The 25,396-nt window shown below is 36.1% G+C and overlaps 1 long non-coding RNA gene and 1 pseudogene across 2 annotated transcripts in view; both read left to right on the top strand.

Annotated features, from left to right (window-relative positions):
• Positions 1-25,396, top strand: part of LOC128249660 (uncharacterized) — a 430,230-nt gene that overhangs the window by 215,979 nt on the left and 188,855 nt on the right. The window lies entirely within an intron of this gene.
• LOC128249732 (U6atac minor spliceosomal RNA) lies at positions 16,293-16,401 on the top strand (annotated as a pseudogene).

Genomic DNA, 25,396 nt, shown 5'->3' with positions numbered 1-25,396 from the left:
AATGCATTGATTGATAAATAACGATGTGTGTGTGTGTGTGTGTGTGTGTGTGTGTGTGTGTGTGTGCGTGTATGCCTGCGAAACTGCGTAACTGCACGCGCAGGTATGTATGCGTGTATGTATGTGTGGAGAGAAGTACTATGAGAGAGAAGAAATCTGACTCATACTTAGAGTACAATAAATTTGAAATTATACACACACACACACACACACACACAAATATATATGTACGTATACATATATATATGGGTATATATATATATATATATATATATATATATATATATATATATATATAGAGAGAGAGAGAGAGAGAGAGAGAGAGAGAGAGAGAGAGAGAGAGAGAAATAGATATAGATATATTTATATTTATATAATTAGGTGTATCACTTAAGAGCATATTACATTGCAAATTATGGTCCGTGACCCATTTCATGTAACTTTTCTAATTATTTGCCTTTAGAAGAAGAGGGCACCTATTATAATCCGCTACTGTAATAGGAGGCAGGAAATTACACTGTTCACTTAATATAATCCTTTGTTCCAATAATTACCCAAAATCAATTTTGTTTCCATCACAAAGGGGGATTTGTAACTAATGCTAATATGTTCGTGTTAAGTTATGACGAGGAATACAATATATGGTAGATGAAATGCAATGGATGTTATGAACTCATATATATATATATATATATATATATATATATATATATATATATATATTTGTGTGTGTGTTCATAAATGTACGCACACACACAAAAATTGCTACTACAAATGTACATGCACATGTGCATATCTTACATGTGTATCTTAACTACTTTTTTAAAATAATTCTTCTTAACAGTAGGAAGAATTATAAGCAAAAGCTTCACCGCTGCAACGTGAATTGGAACAACGATAATTGTTACATCTTTTGTCTTTTAATTGTTTCATTCATTAGATTGCGACCATGCTGGGGCACCGCATTGAAGTACTTTTTAGTCGAGTGAGTTGATTCCTGTACTTACTTTTTTTTAAAGCCAAGTACTTAATCTCTCCCTCTCTTTTGCTGAACCGCTAATTTCTGCATATTTTTTCTGTTTCACTTATAGATTTTAATTGCAATGTATGTTAGCTGGCGCTTTTCTTAGTTCATAGAACATCGTCACTTAGACATTTATTGACGTAACCAATAGCACAAATAATTATCGCTTTATACGTGAATCAAGGAGCTGCAGGTTTCGAATCAGTTCTACATAAATATTTTTATCGTTGACTTTGGAAGAGAAGTTCACATCAGCAAGACCTCTCGCCTCTCTGATTATGCATGTTTAAACTTGATAGATGTTTTGATGTTTTGATGTGAATGTTGTTCGACCTTTATTCCTTGCACTAACAGGTATGTATTCCATAGCAGAGATGTTGTTTATACTTATCCCAGGGCAACGTTTCCCACAGATGGCATTGCATATTGTTCTACCAAAAGTGTCATATAACATTGGAAATAGAACCCGATGGCATTTCGGAACACCTACTGATTACGTGTGTCATGTTCTCCACAGGGCATATTTCAGATTGGGCGATTAAGGGCTGCACTATCTACTTTGTTTATTATTGTGTAGCTATGTCCTTCTCTTAGATTATAAAGGTATAACCTTGAAAATGTGGCATAATGTAACAGCTACGATTTCAAAACAGACTACACTTCACGTTAGAATTATCATCCTTCTCGTGTTTACAGGAAACATGTCCTTGCATAAACATATTTTGTGTTATGCAGAGTGCTTCTCCGCCCAGTGTTCACCGAGTCACCAGGACGTAAGGGTTCTTCGAGGAATGTATTAGTCATGCAAGATGCTTCCACCTCACTTTTTTGTAATTGGTTGAATTATCCGTATTAAATGCATATGTATGTTAAATACATATGTGTATTGATGTATTTATTTTATATATGTTTGTTGTATTCGTAAAGTTGTAAGCTTTATTTCACGTTGTTCCAGCGCACCCAACTGACAAAAATGAGTAGTGTAAGTATTTCAAATTACCAGCTTTGTCACCTACTGTGCCATGTTGAATCTCCCTGAGAATTACGTGAAAGGTACGCAGATAGTGGAGTGCTCAGCTACTTGCACGCTAAATTCAAAAGGAGGTTGTTACGTTGATCGGATCAATTAGAACCCTCATCGTCGCAACTGGTTGAGTGACAGTATGTTGCTGCATTTATTTGATATATGCTTGTATACAGTTATGTACATGTGTACATATGCATGCATATTTCCATTTATGCATATACGTATTCGTCTATTTGGCTAAGCTGATGAAGAGGTACAAACATGAAATCAATATGCTTTCGGTGGAGTAATTTTCCGAGTCAATACATTGATGACTGTGTCCCAATCATTCTAACAGATTTATTCCGTAACAGAAGCAATCGCTGTGGAACCTGTGTAAGAATAAAAGTTGAGCTGTTTTCTGAGGTAGAAACAGGTAAATATTTGTTAAGATTTATTACTAGTAATGCTCATGTGCTGCTCGTTACTAACAAGCACGTACACGTATGTGTGTGAATGGATGCGTGACTGTCTATGGAATATAATCAAAAACCCTTTCAATCAAACAAACTTTTAACCTACACAGAAAGCTTAGCAAGTAAATTCAGATCAGTTTCTAATCTTTTTGCTGGCGTAAATTAAAGATTCGCCTCAAACGGTTGCCAGTTTTCTTAAACCTTCATCAGTGAAACAGTATTCGTCTTGTCTCCCCCACCCCCGAGATATTAGTAACCGGTTATAGCTAATATATTGTATAAAATTGTTCAATTTTCAGTGTTGGGATTAGGTTGATAAGGGGGTTAATTAATTCATTGATCACTACGCAATGCTTTTGGTTAATTTGGAATGTATGGTAGTCTTTATATATATATATGAGTTTTCGAAGACAGTTGCTCCCATAAATTTCCAAATAAAATTTTGGATTTATGGAGGGTTAAAGTTGGGAACAAAAAGAGGACAGTCCAGACATACAAGGAAGCCGAACGAAAACAAACATGGAGGGTCATTAGACCAGAACGAGAGGAAAATAGTGAGCGCTGGGAGAAACCTTTTCTTTGAAAAGAGAAAACATAGAAGAGAGAGATTTCACCGTTTTCTGCCTCTCTCTCTCTCTCTCTCTCTCTCTCTCCTCTTTCTCTTTTTCTTTCTCTCGCTTCTCACACGTAACCATCGACCATCTTTCTTTTCCTCACGTGACCATCTTTCTTTCCCTGCACAACGTTGTAAGAACTGGACGTCTTCTATCTCTCACTTCTATGTTTTCTTTTTACAAAGAAAAAAATTTCCCCAGCGTTCACTATTTTCTTCTCGTTTTTGTTTAGCGACCCTACATGTTTATATTCGTTCGGTTTCCATGTATGTCGCCACTTGCCTGCTTTTGTTCTCAATTTTAACCCTCTATAAATACAAAATTGTATTCGGGAATTGATGGGAGCAACTGTTTTCGAAGACTCATATTGTCTTTGAATGCTCGAAATGAGGAGTAGATAAACAGTGTATTTAACTTGTTTGTTTTCGTACTTCGTGTTGTTTACACAGTTGGTGACGTCCTGTAGCCATATATGCATATATATATATATATATATATATATATATATATATATATATATATCTGAGACCCCTTCGGTCATGACTGACCATGGTATTGCACCTAGAAAGTTACCCTCCCAGGTACAAGTCCGGGCAAGTTTGTTTATGGAAGACCAGCAGTCGCTCATGCATACCAGCCTCCCCTATCCACGCCACCTGTGTTATCCAAGGGAAAGGCAAAGGGGCCGATACAGCTTGGCACCTGTGACGTCGCAACTCATTTCTACAGCTGAGTGAACTGGGACAACGTGAAATAATGCGTCTTGGTCAAGAACACAACACACATCCCGATCTGGGATTCGAACTCACAACCTCACGATCGTTAGCTCGACGAACTAACCACTGAGCCATGCGCCTTCACACACACACACACACACACACACATTATATATATAGGACTTTAAAAGTTACAGCACGAATGGAGAAATGAAATGACAGTGACACATTTTCACGGCATTCGAGTTAAGTGGGAAAAGCCTGTACAACTCTTGCGCCACTCTCAGCGTTACCATTGTCGGTTGCAGTGTCAAGCATTGCAAGAGGACTGCTACCATTTTGACTAAAAGTTTGATGTTAGATTATCTTTGTCCTAGAAGAGTTGCCTTCCTAGCGGCTCCGTCAAAGATAAAGGAAGCCTGCTCTGCTTTTGGGAAATCTTTTTAACACATCCATGTGCCCCTGACAGATGCTACCATTCTGCGTCAGAGTGAACCTAGAAGTGATGGTAAACAAGAGATGTCTCCACGCTCCCCGTACCTCCAAAATCCTCGAAACTGATCCTCCCTTTGCTACAAGATGCAGTTAAACGTAACCCACGACAAATACAGACACACGCACATGCACGCACGCACACACACGCACACACACACACTCACATACACACACATACACACACATAGCCAAATGACATATGTGTACAATGGCATGTGTTAGACAGCCATGTAATTTGTATCTACAACAGCACAACTTACACCGTGTAGAAGCTGGCCAGCATTGAGGCCACCGCATCATTCTGGTTTTCTTAAAAACCTTTCGTCAATATATGCAACTACTTGCATGGGTGTCTCTGTGTGTGTATGATATATATGTGCGTGTATATGCGCTCACGCTCACACACGTGCATGTATCTAATGTGAATATATATGTATGTCTATACTTATATGGGTGTATATGTGCACATGAAAGTGAAAAACATGTACAGATGGAAATAACGGAAGTCAAAAAGGTATCTCATCTACACACACGTTTGTACAGATTACATTTGTATACTGCGATAACATAGGTACATATATATATATATATATATATATATATATATATGTATATATGTATGTATGTATGTATGTATGTATGTATGTATGTGTGTGTGTGCATATATATATATACATATATATATATGTATATGTTTATATGTATGTATATGTATGTATATATATATATATATATATATATATATATATATATATATATATATATATATAAGTATGTGTGTGTGTGCCAGTATGCGTGCATATGTAATTATGTATATAAATATGTATATATATATATATATATATATATATATATATATATATATATATATATATATATATATATATATATATATATATATATATATATATATATATATATATATATATATATATACAAATGTCTGTACTTGCATGTATATGCCTCTCTCTCCCTCTCCCTCTCTAATTATATAAATATATATATATATATATATATATGATGTTTGCGCCCTGTTTGTATATCTATATATGACTAACTAAATATACGTCTGTGATCATGTAGGTTTGTGTATATGAGTGTGCATGTATGTGTGTTTTAACATGTACAGACACAGAAAGAACGAACGAATGGATGAAACAAAAATCAAGCAAATTGCGCATGAGTTATTGGAAACTCTGCTCGCACGCGAACCATTCACTCGATGTTTCCCCATCTCAAATGAAGTATTGAGACATATTTCAATACAACTTTTTCTCTCGTTCCTTTTCTCTTTGATTGCCGCTTGTTAAATCGAAGACATGAAGAATGCCAAGTAAAACTATTAACAGCGTAGTTTGAACACTTTTCTTTGTGGCGCCTGATAGCTTGCTTCAATAGCTATTCAGACTTCCAAGCTTCAGGCAGCAGATCGCCTTATTCTCTCCGCATGCAATCCAAGTCCATCGTTGCCAAATTGCCAACTTTGAACTTTTAACAGCAGCATTCTGAACGAAAAAGAAAGAAAATGATTTTAAATTCCTCAATGAGACTTACGCAACACTTTTCTACCATTTATTCTTACTGAAACTACTCAATTTTTCCTTATTGTCTGCAATGTTGTCCCCCGTCATCTTAATGCCCCCTGTGGCAAATAAAAGAATTATTATTATTATTATTATTATTATTATTATTATTATTATTATTATTATTATTATTTTTTTAATTTTTATTATTATGATACCGATTCTTTTCGCCACAAGTCCAAATTCCACAGAGATCGACTTTACATTTCATGTTTTGGGGGTCGATAAAACAAGAACCAGTTGAGTACTGGTGTCAATGAAACCGGCTTACCCCTTCCTCGAAATTGCTGTTCTAGTGTCTATAGCAGAAAGGATAATAATAATAATAATAATAATTATTATTATTATTATTATTATTATTATTATTATTATTATTATTATTGTTGTTGTTGTTGTTGTTGTTGTTGTTGTTGTTGTTGTTGTTTTAGTAGTAGTATCCTTATTACTGCTACTACTATTTGCACTCATTATCGTCATTATTACTAATATTATTTTTATTGCTATCATTATTATTGTTGTCCCTATTGTTGATGATTGCGGTGTTAGTGTTATAATCATAATCATTTGTTATTTTGGGTAATTTCTACGGAGAAACGTGGTAGGAAAAGAGACTTTTCCCGTTCTTAGCGATTTTGCGTAGAAAATATTGGTGATGTCAATAGAGTAGAGTTAAATTGTGGAAATTGTTTATATTTCCAAAAGAAAGGAGAAAAACTGAAAAGAGAAGAATGGGCTTTCTATCGTTGTCTTTTATTTCTAGTTGCTCTACTAAACTTGATTTCCAGATTTTACTTCCATTATAACTTTCTACGGAGATTATTTTCACCGCAGTCATACTTTCCTCATCAATTGGACAAATAGTATCTGAAATTTGAAGATACACCTACATATTCATATTCATAAATGCACACAGAGAATAATTTACACATGCACACTTATACACATAAATGCACACATTCAAACACATGCAAACAAATACTCAAATACACACTCACGTGGACACTCCTCACACGCTCGCACACACACACACATACATAAAATATAGAATAGGTTAAAATTAAAGTTTGCAATTAAATTTGAAAATTAAACTCCGTTTTGACTATGTCCCTAGTAGTGTGACGACAAAGCACATTCAGTGCCTATGGCTACTTGTCGTCATCCACGGTCATTGCGCAATCGTCGCTTGATCTACGTCAGGAATTCCTCAGTGCACGTTGAGTACAGTAGAAACAATGGGCACGGAAGATAAAGTATACTGGAAACTTTATTGCTCACAACGATCGTTTCGACATCCTGCACCGCTCCCTCGTGGGTGGAAACTATAGAATGAATTACAGCGCACCCCACAGTGCAGAAGCATCTCTTCGGTTGACGATTCTGCACTGTGAGGCGCTCTGTAATTTTTTGTTTAGATTCTCACCGACAAAAGAGCAGGATGTGTCGAAACGACTGTTGTGATAAATAAAGTTTCCAGTATACTCTATCTTCCGTACCCATTGTTTCTACTAAAATATCGAATACATATCTGTATATGAATATATGCATGTACATGTAAATATATATGGGTTCATTCCACATATCATATATAGCTTTGCTGAGAATAATAAGAGTGTTTTAAAGGCGTTTAGGGCAACTATTTAAACGGCTGTTATTATAATGTAAAATATCCTCAGTAATTACTCTTACCTCTTTCTGACTCACTCACACATACACACAAACTGCGACATTTTTGAAGCCACAAACAGCCTTAGAGCTTTGTGTCCCAAAAAGACAGGAGGCACAAGGCCACTCCGACCACCCAAACAAAACCCTCAACAACAGCTACAACTGAGAAAATATGTCTCATGCAGCCTTATTTTCAGGTAAAACACAAAGACAATAGAGATAGCCACCCAGGGTGTTTCCCAAATCAGCACTCCGTCCCCCACTCTCTCAAGCATACACTCACACACGGTGAGACTGATTCCACAGATATTGGTGCTTTCACATCGCGTAGCGAAGACGAGGAGGAACCACAAAAAGCAAAAAAAAAACCCAAAGGACAACGCAAAAGAAAAGTACCTGGTCCTCCACCAATAATAAAATGTTGGCACACAAACAATAGAGTGCAAAGGCAACACTAGCCCACCGGCCACACCAACACTATCACAACCCCACCTCACCCCAGAAACAAAGCACACACACACACAACAGTCAACCGCAGAAACACCCAATTTGGGGCTGGTGAGGAGAGCCAACAAAATTTTGATGAACCGCAAAGCCGGATATAAGGAAATTGAGAGACTGGGTGCAATACATAACACCAGCACTCTCAAGATTCCGGTAAGTTTGATGCTGGTACGGATGCCACTAAAGACCTCCACAGACATTAGAAAGGCTTTCCCCAATGACGTGGGAATCTTAATGTCAAGGCCACGAAGAGACTTTCGCAGGATTTCCCAGAGGAACCACAACCAGATCCGGAGTCCGGGTCACAGGGCCGCCAACAGCATCGGGAGGAGAAACTCCCACCAGATCCAGAGGCCAGGTTACTTACCCTGCACCGGCAGAGTAAGTAACCGCGCTCATTTTCTTTCTCACAGCTCTTTCCAGTCGGCATGAGGTTGATTAGAGTAGGCTCGTGTAAATGTTTGTGGCCTGTGGTCGCCCTGGAAGTAGAGGCGCCTGCTCAACGACTTCACTATCCAAGGATATGACGGCCGTCAGCGAAACCAGGATTTCCGACAACACGTGATCTGACCTCAATTTTCGACGATTTTGAGGTCTACACCTCTGTTAGTCGACCTGGAATGGGGGCCGGGATAGCAATGCTGTTTAGGAAAGGCCTGGGTCTCGAGGTACAGATGATCTTCCTGTACCTAGAACATAAGTTAGTGGTCCTGGATGTGAGTAGCATCGAAGGTGGTGTTTTCAGACTGGTACTTATGTATACCTCAACCGAGGTGGGGCAGCGATATTTCTTCAGACGTTTGGAGGTTTTCCTTGGGACATCCCGAGTGCGCGATTGGAACTCCAGTTTGGATGCACGCCTGGGGCTATCCGATAGGAGAGGAGGGTGCAAAAGTCTCACAAGCCTGCTCAGTCGGAATTTTCTTCAGGTCGAGTAGCCCATCCCGCTCAAAAGGTTCCTGAATAAGTGTTGTTTAAGGGTGTTGAACAAAACACCCATGTTTCCAGAGGTGAATTATTCAAAGCACAAACACACGGCTATGATGCTCCCCAACTAATTCTGCTCGTGATCAGAGATGCGCATATCATCAGTCAGTAAGGGACATGCTCAACTGGTTAAGGTCAAACAAACGACAAGCAAACTTGTAGTATAGAGCAGAATATTTGCTGTAGCCCATCTTTTATACCAAGACAGAACAATGTCCAGTTGAGAACATGAAAGCCACTGCCTGGTACTGGATCTTTGCTTATTATTATAATTATTATTGTTGTTGTTGTCATTGTCATTGTTGTAGTTCGGCCCCTGTGGCCAATAAAGGAAACACTGCTGCTGCTGCTGCTGCTACTACTACTACTACTACTACTACTACTGCTGCTACACAACTACTACTACTACTACTACTACTACTACTACTAATACTAATACTATTACTACTACTACAACTGCTGCTGTTGCTACTACTACTACTACTACTACTACTACTACTACTACTACTACTACTACTACTAGTATTATTATTGATGTTATTATTATGTTTTGGCTTTATTTTAATTTATTCGAGTTGCACCCAATTCTCCATCATAGACGTCAAAAGACAAGGTTTTGCCTCGTGAGGTGCCATGCAGTAGTGATATTGTGGAAGAGAGAAAAAGAACAGTATGGGTTCGGTTGCACTTCTATAGAGAGGAACTTACGTAAAGTAGAATATATGAGGTCCTCGTAATTACGATCTCTTGCAATTCACTTATTTTGGGGCTGCCAGCTGCAACATCAGAAGTTAAGTCTTTATTGTATGATTTTTCACAATGTGATCTAAACTTCAAGCACTATAACAAGAATAACTTCAGTCTCCCTCTTGCGCATGCGCACTTCATAAATACTTGACACTTCAACGTAGTTCGACGCGAAATTGCAACGAGAGAGATTCTATTTTGAGTGCTTGGGATCACTCTGAAAATGGAGAGCCACAACGAACATTATTGGTACCTTATGCGTTTTGTTATTTCAAGAGAGCAAGAAAGTGGCAAAAACCTGCAGAAAGATATGCACTGTGTACGGGAAGGTTACTGTTACGGAATGTGTGTGCTAGAAGTGGTTCTCAAGATTTCGATCGGGAAATTTTCCGGTACAACTTGTTCTGACCGGTTAATTGAAATTAGCAGCGAGAAAATGAAGGAGTTAGCTGCACCCCCCACCGTTATGCGACAGGGATGATCGCAGATATTCTCCAAGTATCCGAACCGAGTGTTGAAAAACATATGCATCAATTGTTCCGTCAACAGGCTCGATGTTTCGATCGCACATAGATTGAATGATGATACTAACCTCGACCAGTGGATTTCCATCTACGATTCGTTGCAGAAAGGTGAGGAAAGAGATCCCTTTTTTAAGAGACTGGTCACAGGATAAAAAAAAAGTGATTCATCTCCAACAATGTAAGGCGCCATCGATTATGGAGGAAACACGGCAAACCACCACAAAGAACTTCCGAACCAGGACTTCACTCGAAAAGGTTATGCTTTCAATTTGATGGGATTGGAAGTGCGTTGTCTTTTACAAGTTTCTTCCCACAGGTAGGACCATCAATTCGGATGCATACTGTGACAAACTGGACAAATTAAACGCAACGATCCATTGAAAATATCCAGCATTTGCTAATCTAAGGACATTGTCTTTCATCATGACAATATCAAACCGCACACTTCTTTGCAGATGCAGCAGAAGTAAGTGGAGCTTGGCTGGGAACTATGGTCACACTTTCCCTATTTCCCTAATTCTGCACCTTTAGATTTCCACCTGTCTCAGCCTCTTCGCCGGAAGAGTTTTTCTCCAGTAAATGTCTGGAAATTCTTTGTACAGGGAATAATGGATCTGCACACAAGATAGCAGAAAATATTGGAACGAAACAGTAATTATATCATTGATTGAGCAAATGGCTTTGCTCTTAAAACTTCTATTTTAGCTTAAAAAGCGAACGGACAATTTCGGCCAATCAAATATATATCATTTGAGTAATAGGTCAGAATATAGTATGATAGAAGTACAGCTATGATTAGAACTATTGTATGAAGTAGAGAGAGAGAGAGAGAAGAGAGACACTGACAGGGAAGAGAGAGATCGAGAAGAGACACTGAAAGGGAAGAGAGAGAGAGAGAGAGAGAGAGAGAGAGACAAACAGACACAGAAGGAAATAATAGGAGAGAGAGTAATAGAGATAGAGTGCTTTTAAGAAAGAGTGTAGATCAGTTTTTGCGGATGCCATGCTTTATTCTCAAATTGACATGCTTCAAGTGATGTCCACTTAATTCTTTAATTCCTCTCCCAAGGTATTCAATAATGTCTGACCTTAAACCACCAATCAAACAATGTTTCTCTGTGACATGTTTTGCAAAAAGACTGTCAATTGAACCAAACTGAACTAAGCTGATCCGAACGTCATATCCTAAAACTTTATAAATTTTACCAACAACCAGACTGTTCGTGTGGGTATTTTGTAAAGAGTTATAAATTATTAACAAATATGCACAAACAAGCAGCCACTAACACGCAGGCACATACACACACAAACTAATACACACACAGGTGTATTTGTTTCCGTAATTCCATCTACGTATGTACATATGCACCTGTATACGTCTTTCAATAGAAGTGAAACATAGGCTTTTTAAGTTCAAATCTGTTTCATTCTCTTTATTTAATTTTCATTAATTGGGCCAGGTGGTTGCGAGGGATTGATGTAAAATCTACTACATATGTGGGAAATTCTTTCTGTGGGTGTGTTTGTGAAGTTGTTAGCTAACTCCTCCTACATCGTTTTATCGATTTTGACAAAACTTCACACGCGAATAGAGCTCATATCTGGAAACTTCGTGGCATACTCAGATTGTTGAAGGAAATCGATAATAGGGCCCCTGGAAGGGATCCTTATATACATCTAATATATTTTATTTGAAAGCCAAGGTAAATAACCCATTAGCCCCTGGAAGGGATCCTTATATATATCCAAGGGAAATAACCAATTCAGTTTCCTAAATTATTTGATATAAATCAAATTGAGTATGCTTATTTCTTAGTATTTGAACTGTTAGAGTTATTTTTGCAGGGTTCGATCCCAGACCGGGCGGAACGTTGTGTTTTTGAGTACAACACTTTACTTCACCTTGTTCCACTCCCCACTTTCAACCGGGGATTGGGATGCTGGTCTATTTGCCAAGCCAGCGGAGTGGCGTCATCTGAAGGCTAAAACAATGCCTAGCGCATTGTGACCAGCGATGTGTAACAGCATCTGATAATCTGATCAGTCACGTGATCACGTGTCGTGATATATATATATATATATATATGTGTGTGTGTGTGTGTGTGTGTGTGTGTGTGTGTGTGTGAGCGCGTATATATATATATATATATATATATATATATATATAATGATAAAAATAATTTTGAAGTTAATAAAAATTTAAATCGAGGAAATAAAAATTTTCAATTTCATTTTTAAATTTCTCTTGGAGTAATTACGTTACAACAGAGAGAATTAAAAAATGCAACTAGTACAGCAGCATTTTAACAGGGAACTCATTAAATTAACTAACAGTTAATTAGTGTATAGAATTTAATATTTAATTTCATGTAGAATTGATTCCAGAATTTATTTTAACTGAATTCTAAGTGGAGGATGCGAGCTTATGCAAATTGTATCTCCCATCGAATATCTGTCGCCATTAGACTACAACAGAATGTGTTTTCGTTTTTTTGTGTGTATTTTGGGGGAGTTTTTTGTTCTTTATAAGAATTTTTTTTTTGCATTTACCGATGGTAGTTTGTGATGGAATGTTCACAAACATTCTAAACATAGTGAGGGGTGATTCCAAAACAGACACGTGTATACATAAATACACACACATGCACACACACGTATAGGCACACAGACACACATAAACATACACACACATGTATAAGTATCGCTGCAAAGACACACGTATACACATCGTTACAAACACACACTTGTATGCATAAAGAAGTATACACATGTAACATACCTAAGCACATACATCCACTTGCTCACAAACACTCACAAATACACCCACATCTATAAACACTCATGCAAAGGCACGCGTATATGTATCGGCCCCAATACCCTCGTATACACAGAACAAACACAAACGCATACAGTGTGACACAAACACATATTCACATAGAACATTCACACACACATACACACACACATACACACACATACGCGCACACATACACTCAGACACATATATACACACACGCACAAGCACATGGGGACATATAACACATATACGTTTGTACCTACAGACACATACACTAACATACACATCTACAGATGCACGCACATTTATGCGTTAATTCACACTGATCTGATTGAATCAGTCTGGAGTTTCCCCAACAAAAGAGCTATTCGTCGGATTGAATAAACTGTCTGATGAACCATCCAGTAACTCATACACATTCTCACACTCGCTCACAAATACATTCACAGAAAGAGATCTCTGTGTCTATGCGTGAATATCAAGAATTGTGAGCATACTGTTTAAGTAAGCTCAGCGGCGTTTCGTCCGTCTTTCAGTTCTGAGTTCAAATTCCGCCGATGTCAACCTTGCCTTTCATCCTTTTGGGATCGATGAAATAATTATCGGTTACGCACTGGTGTCGATGTAATCGACAAGTCCTCCCACACAAAGTCAAGCCTTGTGCTTATAGAAGAAAGGATTATTATTATTATTGTTATTATTATTATTATTATTATTATTATTATTATTATTATTATTATTATTATTATTATTATTATTTATTATTATTGTAGTTGTTGTTGTTTTTGTTATTATTAGGGCAGCGAGCTTGCAGAATCGATAGCACGCCACACGAAATCTTAACGATATTTCGTCTGCAGCATTTTTCCCGTCTTTACATTCCCAGATCAAGTCCACCTAGGTCGACTTTGCCTTTCATCCTTTTGGGTTCGATGAAATAGGTACCAGTTACGCACTGGGGTCGATGTAATCGATAACTCCACTCCCTCAAAATTTCAGGCCTTTTGCTTTTAGTAGAAAGGATTATTATTATTATCATTATTATTATTATTATTATTATTATTATTATTATTATTATTATTATTATTATTATCATTATTATTATTATTATCATTATTATTATTATCATTAAGGCGACGAGCTTAGCAGAATTCTTAGCAAGCAGGGCTAAATAATTTACGGCATTTCGTCCGTCTTTACGCTCTTAGTTCAAATTCTGTCGAGGTTGGTTTCGCTTTTCGTCCTTTCGGGGCGGATGAAAAAAAGTACCACCTGAGCACTGCGGTCAATGTAATTGACTTAACTCCTCACGTAAACCTTCTGTCTTTATGCCAAAAAATCGAAACCATTATTTATTTTTTATTATTCATATACACACAACAGATTACACTGTTGGAAAAGAAAATTTCCTATCATCAGGTTGTAACAAGTAACCTTAGATTGCAAAACCCCTCATAAGTATCCCAGTTTGCCTAATAACACTGTTTCTTTTAACTGTTCTAAGATGCCTACTTCCTTTATCCATTTGTTCAAATCTTTAGGAATAGTTCCTAATGCATCTATAACTACTGGGATACATTTTACTCGCGTTTTCCATCGTCTCTATAATGATATCTGTATTTGTATGTGATAGACAGACAGTCAAACAAACAGATAGATAGATAGATAGATAGATAGATAGATAGATAGATAGATAGATAGATAGATAGATAGACAGACAGACAGACAGACAGACAGACAGACAGACAGACAGACAGACAGACAGACAGACAGACAGACAGACAGACGCTACAGGAGAATATGATAGATGATCGTGATAAACGCACTTGGTTAGTTTCTAACATAAACAAGGTTTGTATAGAAAAAAAATGACTCGAAAATTCCGATAAGATGAAAGGTCCTACACCATTCTAGTTTGAATGCAACAGAAATTGCTTATGATGCAATAATGAAATATATAAAAGAAAAGAATGGCAGAGGAGTACTATAGCTATTTCAATAGCTCACCAAGTGCAACTTACGTAACATTATTAATGTCTCATATCTAGCCAGTGCATTTTTTTTCAACAGGTACTTAAAATTATTCCGTTGAAAGTAACACGCTGCATAATATTACACAAGCTGCATCCAATGTGATTTTGAAACAGCGGTAATACTCGATTACTTATTTTATTCCTTTTATTTGCCTACACACATACACAACACACAACACAATAGATAGATAGATAGATAGATAGATAGATAGATAGATAGATAGATAGATAGATATTTAGTTAATGCGACGTTGATATATATATATATATATATATATATATATATATATATATATATATATATATATATATATATATATATATATATATATATGTATACATATATGTATATAGGTGTGTATATTTGCATATATATACATGGGCATGCATACACACACATACATACACACCTACATATACCTACATACATACATCTTTTATACGTAAGTATTGTATTTCTATGTGTGCCAGTTTTAATGTTCCCAGGTGTAGAAAATGTAAAGATAAAATCAATATTTTGCTAAAAACATATCTATTTGAAAAAATATTTTTTCGTATTTTGTCTTCAACACAACAGTACACGAAGCAGCTTCATTCTGAAAATTCCTTAAATTCAAAGAAACTATTTTCAAAAAGAATCGACATTCAAACATCTAAGGATAGCCTCAGTCGGAACCTTTCAATTCCTTCCAGTTTTACATAACCTATTTCCCGTATCAAAACCATGTCCCTTTTTTTCTCATTACAGCTAATTATATGCGCAGTGATAGTTTACACATGACTAGAGGAACAATGATAACTTCCTGCTGGGCGTAGGCACATTCGTCGCAAATTCCTGAGCTAATTTCAGTATGTATGTACATGCATGTATATATTGTTATAATAAGAAAAGAGTGTTACATAAAATTGAATGATTGCTGAATACATTTGGTAGCGTGATGATTCATTATTCTTTAACAAGAATAGTGTCGACACTGACTTCGAAGTTTCAACCATCTAAGTCATCAATGCACTGTGATTCATTTACGTTCATCTTGGATTTATATAGTCTCCGTCAATTTAAATGTTTTCTAGGATAACCAGAGTTCCGCTGAATGGAAATTGTGTTGTGGTGGCTTGATGTGCATGTATGAGACGGTTAACACTCCCCTTGGCAAGGACAGAAAAGATTATTTAATCTTTCTAACACACAAAGACATTGCTTTCTACATTAGAGGAACGTATTTTTTTAGGTGCAGGCGTGGTTGTGTGGCAAGTAGCTTGCTTCCTAACCACACGATGCCGGATGCAATCTCACTGCCTGGCATCTTGGACAAGTGTCTTCAAATATAGCCTCGGGCCGACCAGAGCCATGTGAGTGGATTAGAAGACGGAAACTGAAAGAAGCCTGTCGTATATATATATATATATATATATATATATATATACACATACATACACTCACATGTGTGTGTGTGTGCGTGCATAAACACACACATATATACATGTATACATATCATATGCGTGTGAATATATATGTATGCATGCATCTATATCATTCTGTACGATTGTGTACATATAAATATAATAGTCAATGAAATTGCAGCATTGTCTTATTTTCGAGTTTTATTTTCGTAGTTGTGTTTTACAATTTTACATTATAACATATCAACATAATACTTCCATGATTTCCTAAAGCTTCAGGTATATGTAATAACTGCATTAACTGACAGTTGTGCTTGTCAATCGACAACTGTGGTGAAATGTGTGAATTTGTCTTTTAAATAACTTCCGATAGGCTTCAGCAGGTTGAATCATACAATATGTATCGAGTGTTAACTATATATATATACGGAAAATTCACACAAAAAGAAACAAATGACGAAGACAGGTGGTGCATCCGTCTGCTAAACCACTCACGAGGATTTGGTCGAGGCTGTAGTAGAAGACACTTGTCCGAGAGATGCCAGGCAGTGAGACTACCTCCGGTATCTACACCACCCGGTATCTATCTATCTATCTATCTATCTATCTATCTATCTATCTATCTATCTATCTATCTATCTATCTATATCTATCTATATCTATCTATCTATCTATCTATCTATATATATATATATATATATATATATATATATATATATATATATATATATATATATATATATATATATATATATATATATATATACATACACATATTTAACGCATATAGATTTGTATATATTTGTGGGTGTGGGGCACGGTCTGGTAAGCGTTAAGTTACCTGAATATTCGAAGATACTCAGTGCACTTTTCTTGCAAAAATACGACATGGTACACCACAGAAAACATTAAGCGATTCTTTTATTTCATATAACAATATTTTATATACAACATAGCATTAAAAACAAACAATATGTGTGTATACATACATATACGTACATATCTCTGAATATGAATATATATATACAAAACAATGGATGTCTGTGTGTGTGTTTCTGTGGGTGTGTGTCTGAGTGTGTTTGTGTGTGTGTGGATGTGTGTGTGTGTGTGCGTGCGTGTGCGTGTGTGTGCATGTGTGTGCTGTACGTATTCATTTTTACAATTATCAACCAATTTTCACCAAATATTACACACACATTGCTTATGTGCCAAGGATGGTCATGCGCTATATCATTTTCCCCAGAATTCCCGAGTAAGGTGAGATACCGGAGAAAACGGTTTTTTAAACGGGTATTTCTCTAAAAACGTCTGCAGTTTCGAACCGAATCTCTTTTCTCTCTCTTTTTTCTCATTCTCTCTTTCTCTTGCTTAGACATATTCTCTCTCACCATCTGTAATAGTTCCTCTCTTTTATTCTATGTCTGTTTCACTCTCTCTCTCTCTCTCTCTCTCTATATATATATATATATATATATATATATCTTTAACTCACACACTAACTTCTGTCTACAAATTCCTTCCGTGTATTTCAATTATTCGTGCATAAAAAACCTGTTGTTATGGTTTCTATACGTTCTCCCTGAAAAATAATTTAGTTATTTTTAATTTTAGCTCACCCTGTGTTTTTTAAATTTAGTTTTGCCACATCTGCCTAAAGATTGACTTCAGTGTATTTCAGTTTTGTCGTGCGTAAATTTCTTTGTCTTTACGGTATTTATACGTTCTCCCTACAAAATTACTTACTTTAATTTGTTTGCACTTCGTCTATCTGAACACTCTATTTACATTTCTCCCTCTAACGAAAAACGTTTTGCGCGTGGTCGTTCATGCGTATGTATGACCGCAGTGGGTCACATACAGCCGATAAGCCTTTATCACTAACCAATGAGATCTCAACCAAGCCACAGAGAGGTCATTCGTTAGAAAAAGCTATCCTAAAGCGGCTCAAAGTTTTTCACTCAAGCTATTTTCTTCTAGAGCTTTATATGCTCAAACGGGATTTGTAAGTTCTGTCTACAAATTCATTTCCTTCTGTGATATAACATTGTTTCACTTTTATTCTTTCACTTTTAATTCTAATGTGATAACACTAAAAATCATCTTATTTCTACTATATTTGAGACTTACCCCAATATCACCAAACGCGTACTGCACCACATCAAATGGGGTCTCAAGACAGAAGCGACATGAGACTTCCTCAAAATCAGCAAAGGCGTGTTGCAGCACGTCAAATGAAGTCTCAATACAAAAGGGGAGGAGACTTTCCCAAGTCCAGTAAACGCATGCTGCAGCACATCAAATGGGAGAAAAAGAGAGAAGCAAGATGAGACTTTCTCACGATCAGTAAATGCATGCTGCAGTACGTCAAATGGAGACTGAAGAGAGTATACTATACTAATAGAGTAAACTTTAGTAAAAGTAAACAATTGTCGTAAGGAGTTAAAGAAAAGATTTTCTCACAGAAATTAATACCGAGAATCCCACCTATGATCCACAATGGGGAAGCTCTAAGTCCAACAGTCTCTACAATTGGTCAGTTACAATTTGAACCGGGGTCACAAGTTGAAACCGTTACAAATTATTAGTTTATGAAATAAACAAGAAACGAGAACAGAAAAAAAGAAAACGATACGGGGGTGGGATAAGTCAATGTATAGATATTGAGGGCCGTTTATGTCCTTCAACATCTTAACGTTATTACTTGCATGATGGAAGAATTAGAGAGACCACAGATTAGTGGTTAAGGGGAGGCAACTAGTACTGGTTAGATTAGCACTGCTAGGGAATGAAATTGGGCTAAACCTCGTATATAGCACATTGTAGTAATAATTAGATATACACAGGTATGTAAGCAAAATTCATCCTGCAGGTGCTCTGCAATGCACAAAGAAAATGGCACTTACAATTAGGCGAATAATATATAAGGTCAAGTCACATGCTAAAATAATATCAAATAAGGAAACTCCCTAGTTATCAGCAATGTCCTAAGTATGCTGCATAAGCATTACATAGTCATTAGAGTATATAGTTCCTCTCATTATAAAACAATTTAAATGAATATAATAGCACTACTGGTTACAATGAATGCCGGGTCCACAGGCAAGTGATTACTATGAGAAAAGTTACCTTCAATCAAGCAATTTACTAAGTATGCCTAAAAGGCAAAAACAAACGCCCTAAGATAAGAGAGAAATTCTAATTGAATCTCATCATTAAAATTATAAGCAAAGGTATATTAACGCCAAGTGGGTGCAAAAAAGAATACTTGTGGGCATAAAGTACAATAAATTAATGAAAAAATATAAAGCATATAGTAAAAATAAAAATAAATAAAAAGGATGAAAAAAATCAAATATGGGGAAATATTGTTCACATGTATTTAGGGTTAATAATTTGGTAGAAAACCTAAGGTCTTTTGTGTTCTCGGATCAGTTATGGTAGAAATAAAAGGCTATGTTATGGTAGAAAACAAGGGGCTAGGTGATGATAAAATGGGAGACATGTCAGTTGGTGTAAGAAATAGGTAATAGATATGGGTGGGGGTTACATTTAAAACTTAGCAGAAGGGTAAGAAGGATGGATTGGTTATTTGACTACCTACAAGAGTCTCAGTTATTCCTAACAAGATGGACTATAAAAAGAATAAGATGTATAATCTGCATTAAACTATTAGGGGCTACTATTTATATGCAGTGGGGTTATAGGTAGTATTATGAGGTAGTATAAGTATATCTAGTGTTATTTATAATAGTAAGAAATAGGTAATAGATATGGGTAGGGGGTAACATTTAAGACTTAGGAAAAGGGAAAGGGGTGGGTAGTTATCTGACTACCTACCGGTGCCTCGATATTCCTAAACAGGACTAACTATAAAAGGGGTAAGAGATATCACCTACATTAAACTATCAGGGCTTACTAATTATATGTTGTGCGGTTATAAGTACTATTATGGGGGAGTAAAAATATTTCTAGTGTTATTTATATTTATCGAAAGTGCTTTTGGTGCTGGCAAGTTACATTTCGCTCAACTCTCAGGTTCAATAACGGAATTCGTGTTGATTGAATATAAAAAAAATCTTTTATGGAAAGGTAACATTTTTTATTTTTTTCATTATACGAAGGTGCAGTAGCGAGGATCTCCCAATTTAATGTGAAGCTAGTGTTACTATCTTTGAACTCCCAAATGTACCTACTTAAACCAGTCGAATTAATTAAGTTTTTGCTTCTAAAAGAATGTTGGTGTATGGCTAGCCTTCGTTTGATTTCACTTTGGGTTGCTCCAATACAACTCAATTTACTAGACTTTATTGTGACTCTGCTTTGATAAATAACGTCCTTAATTCTACACGTGTTACCAAAGGGACTGTTCCTGTTCCTGCAATCACATAGGTAATTCTGTGAGAGGGGGTTGTTTCTTGCTAGTGGGGTAGGATTAGGCTTGTTGAGGTTAAAGTGGTTATTTTGGTTCTGAGAGTATTCTGTACTAAGGTTAGGGTAGAGTTTATTATTATTTCTACTAATACCGCCGTCGGTACTATATTTGTTTCTATTAGTGTAGAAAGTATCTCAGTGTGTGTGTGTGTGTGTGTGTGTGTGTGTGTGTGTGTATGCGTTTGTGTGCATGCAAAGGAATCTGCATCAGTACGTAAACACACATGTAGCTTCATACAAAGATAGTATATATATATATATATATATATATATATATATATATATATAAATATATATACATACCTGTGATATATATATATATATATATATATATATATATATATATATATATATATATATATATATATATATATATATAGGCACAATTACATGCGCACAAACAAACGCACACACATATATTTATGTCGATAGATATTCATGTTGAAATATGTACCTTTTAAATATTTATAACCAGTATTCGGTAGAGTAAATATGGGTTAAATTCTGTTTACAGATGAGGAATTCTTTGGAAATAATCCCTCAGGGTTGACCGGTTCCTAAGAATCGTTCTTTACATCCGTTATTTATTACATATTAATGTATTGTTTACCGTTTCTGCTTCGATGCTTTCCACCTTTTTCTTGCTCAAGCTATTCGATATGCTTTAAGATTTTAAAGCATTACAGGTGGAAATAAAATATAAAAACATGACCACAATTCCTTGCCAATATTTTCTGTTTGTTTCCAATTTCTTGTAAAACGAATGTTGGTGAAGTGTTTTTGAAATAAGGTTCTATGTAATAGCAACATTTCTGAACCAGTAAAGAAATATTTCTTAACGTTAGAAACTAGAAACCATCCAACTGTGAGACCACTACGCAAGATTTTTATGATAAAATGAAAGAAAAAAGCATGTGCACACACCTATAATATACATATAATATATATATATATATATATATATATATATATATATATCGTCTCAAAGAAAATTCCTTCTGCAAGCTCTAAACTAGACATCGATACGATTCATTCATTTATTCAATTATATCTTTAACAAACATTCACGTTGTAAGCGAGGACGTAGAGTTTTCCGGATAAATATGACTCTAACGTGGGTGGAACATTGAATGGCTCGGCAAACTGATTCAATAGAATCTTTGAATCCGTATACTTATGAAGTAATTCTTTTGAAAGAGAAAATAATATTCGAGTGCTTATGCATAGTTGTAGAACGAGTGCAGCCGATAAAGTTGTAAAATGGCGTCGTGTGGCCAGGTTGAAAGAACTTCCGTTCGTATCCCCGCAACACTTCTGTTTTGTCAATTTTCAAGATGATTTGTTGTTGTCGCTGTTATCGTTTATACAGTGTCTAAGTCACTCTCGATGAAGCGTAGCTATGGCCACCTGTGTTACAACCGTGTTACAACCGTGTTACAACCTGCGTTACAACCGTGACCATCACATTCTTTTCCAAGCATAGGCCTTGATTATGCAACTTGTGCATTTTAAATATAAGATTGCTGGTTCTGATTTCAGAGTGATCTGACCATACGTTCTTCCTGATCAAATATGAGGCAGAACCTACTTTTCTGGCACAAGGTGACGACATGCAAATTTCAAGTGTTCTGGTTTACCGAAGTTTAAAATTATAGGAAATATAAATGGTTTAAACATCATTGTCAACAATAGGAAAACCGTATAACTGACGAGTGTTTAACAAGATTTCAGGGCTTTGTTCACACCATGCCGCTTTCATTTATTGTATAATAGATATTTGTGAAGATTTTCAATGGCACAACACGCTGCGATTTGAAATAATATGCTACTGCACTCAACATTAAGTAAAATGCCTTGGGAAGATGAACGCCATGCTGAAATATTATAAACATTTGCGACTAATAAACTGAAAGTGAAAGAACTTCAGTAACTCATAATTTTCCTCTTCGTTTCCTCAAAGTATCTAAAAAGTCTCCTCGCTTAGTTATATTTTTTGTGTTTCATCTTCGTAAGTTACGACTAATCCTAGGAATATATTCATCCACGCTATAAATATTGAAATGTAAGAATCATTGCCTTTACATCTTCATACACTTATGCAATGCAGGAAACTCTTAAAAAAGAAACCATTCTTATGTGTCGTTTATATTAGCCTAACTGTATAAGTTTTTTTATCGTTTGATGATTATCTAGGACCCTAGACAAAGAGTTTTTGAGTCCTGAAATATTATTGCAGATGGACAATATATTTAAATATATTCCATCGTACTGTGTTGTGTTGTGTTGTGTTGCGTTGTGTTGTGTGTGTGTGTGTGTGTGTGTGTGTGTGTGTGTGTGTGTGTGTGTGTGTGTGCGTATCTATGTGTGTGTGTGTGTGTGTGTGTACATGTATGTGTGCATGTGTGTGTTTGTATAGTATTCTAATGCCGCTCGTATGTTTTTATATGTGTGTATTATATGTGTATTATATGTGTATTATATGTGTGTAAGTATGTATGTATGTATGCATGTATGTGTATGTGCTTGTGTTTGTGTGTGTGTGTGTGTGTGTGTGTGTGTGTGTGCATGTGGGTCTATGTAGTGCGTATGTGCGTGTGTGTGTTTGAATGTGTGTTACAGTTAATTATCGATTAATAAGGAGATGTGGCTGAAATCAGAATGTCTGCTGCATGTCATTAAAAGATGTCTGAGAAAAGGAAGCTTACACGTTCTAAGCTAAAATCCCTTACGCAAAAAACAAAAAGTCTCATTTCATATTTGTCTGAACCGACTTCCAAACGGCCCCATCACGTCCAAATATCCTGCTGTGCAACAAAGACAAGATTAAGGAAAGAAATTGGGCTTTTACCGACAAACTTGAGGACACGTTCCACTCATTAATCAAGTTTGGCAAAATGAATGCTCACAGTTTCAGGAAAAGAAAATAAGTACTTGGTCCAGTCTCAAGCAAAAACCTTTTCCATATAACCCATGCGATATGAATATGAGTATCAGTTGTGTCAGCTCTACTGCACATCCATCCACGGTTTTATTCTTAATTCATAATGGCATTTCGTCCGTCTACACGTTCTGGGTTCAAACTCCGCCGAGGTCGATTTTGTCCTTCATCCTTTCATGGTCAATAAAATAAGTACCAGCTGAATACTGGGGTCGACTTACCCTTTCTTTCGAAATTGCTATCCTTATGCTAAAATTTGAAATCAATATTAAAACGTAAGACCGTACTTATTTTTAATATGTAAAATCGGTATATCCAATAAGGTTACACCGCTGTATTTAGTGGTTCTTTAAGCAATATGTTCGTGGATGAACAAGGGGTTAGAAGGGTGCTGATGAAGGAGCAAAACTCCCGAAATATGGCATATGCGCCCATTACCCTTTTTTCATCTTCAATCTCATTGTTTGTTTATATCTGACATCTCGGATGCGAAAAGTCGTAACAAGAATCAGTGCTGGCTATAGTTTCTAAAGAATATCTGTAGAGATAACCTTGCCAAGTATAAATACGGAAAGTGACAAGCTGGCAGAGACATTATCATACCGGGTAAAATGCTTGACGGTATGTCATCCGTCTTTACGGTCTGAGTTCAAATTCTACCAGCATTGACTTTACCGTTCATCATGTCGCAGTCGATAAAACAAATACCTATCGATGTAATCAACTTACTCCATTTCCCCGAACTTACTGGCCTTGTGCCAAAATTTGAAATCAATATTAAAAAGACAGGGAACAACGGTACACAAGAACTGAAATGTAGTCCGCGTAACCACACTAGCATATCAAGACATAACGTTGCGCTTCAGAAGAAAGTGTATCAGCCATCATAATTTAACAGAATTTGCTCATATTAGCTTTATTATGTTTAACCAGTTTCTGTCACATTTACCATATTTTATCAACTTTTATCAAATCTAATTCCAATTAGTTTTTATCAGCTTTTATGAACTATATTTTAGCCTGTGTTACATATCACACATGCATCGTTCTCGACAGGAGTCAATTATATATGTGTGTGTATGTGAGTGCATGTATGTATGTATGTATGTATGTACGTATGTACGTATATACGTATGTATGTATGTATATGTATGTATGTTTGTATACGAATTTATATATGTATATAATCATATTATACATAGTTTTACAGTGCTAGTGATATTATTGCGACTATGATAGAGATACCTCCTTGTGAAGTAAATGTAAAAATCTCTCGCAATATGCCATAACATTTGAAATAAAGTTAAGTAAACACAGCCGGAACATTGTAGCTAAATCAAGCGAAAGAATACATTTTCTTTCCAGCCAAAATAGAACTCGGGTTATGATTCGTGATAGTTTTATATTCTTTTCCGTGTTAATTGTACGTTTTTGTCTTCCTCTCATCGAAAA

This window comes from Octopus bimaculoides, chromosome 16 (genome assembly GCF_046866305.1).
Source record: "Octopus bimaculoides isolate indiv1 chromosome 16, ASM4686630v1, whole genome shotgun sequence".
In the NCBI taxonomy this organism is placed as follows: domain Eukaryota; kingdom Metazoa; phylum Mollusca; class Cephalopoda; order Octopoda; family Octopodidae; genus Octopus; species Octopus bimaculoides.
The sequence above is the reverse complement of the archived record's forward strand: the minus strand, read 5'-3'. Positions and strand labels throughout refer to the sequence as shown.